We start from the raw sequence: 682 nt of genomic DNA, 5'->3' as shown, positions 1-682 counted from the left end.
GGGGTCATAGCAAAACACTTTTACACATATAAAATCCAAATAAAAGCATATAAATCGTGAATAAAAATTCGAGGGATCGAATCTAACCTTTTAAAATAATTCGGAGACAACGATCAGAGATCCTTAGCAGTTGCTCCTCAAGTGTGAAGCACTCCACCGGTATCCACCAAGAAAACGATGTTAAGGAGGAAGAATGAGGTGGAGAGAATTGGGTTTTCCAAACTTTTTGGGTTTTCCGGGTTTGATGTGGGTTAGAATAAAATTAGGGTCTATAATAGTGTATTTATAGGCAAAATTTTCAGCTGAAATTTTCCCATAAATATTATTATTATTATCCCATTTATTATTCTCATTAATAATTAAAACACCTTTTAATTATTAATCCTTTTTCTAAACACTTTAGAAATAATTCTCTCTCTTGATTTAATTTCCAAAAATTAAATCCTTTAATTAATAATATTAAGAACTTTTCTTAATTAATTTATAATCAATTAAATCTCATTTAATCAATTAAATCTCATTTAATCAATTATTAAATTTTCCAATTAATTATTTATTTCATAAATAAATAATTATTAGCCATTATTAATTAATTCCTCCACCATTAAATCATTCTTTTTTATGGTGTGACCCTGTAGGTTCAATATTAAGCCGGTAGTAGAAATAAATAATAATAAAACTA

The sequence above is a fragment of the Apium graveolens genome, unplaced genomic scaffold (genome assembly GCF_009905375.1).
Source record: "Apium graveolens cultivar Ventura unplaced genomic scaffold, ASM990537v1 ctg5691, whole genome shotgun sequence".
NCBI lineage: Eukaryota > Viridiplantae > Streptophyta > Magnoliopsida > Apiales > Apiaceae > Apium > Apium graveolens.
This window is presented reverse-complemented; position numbering follows the sequence as displayed.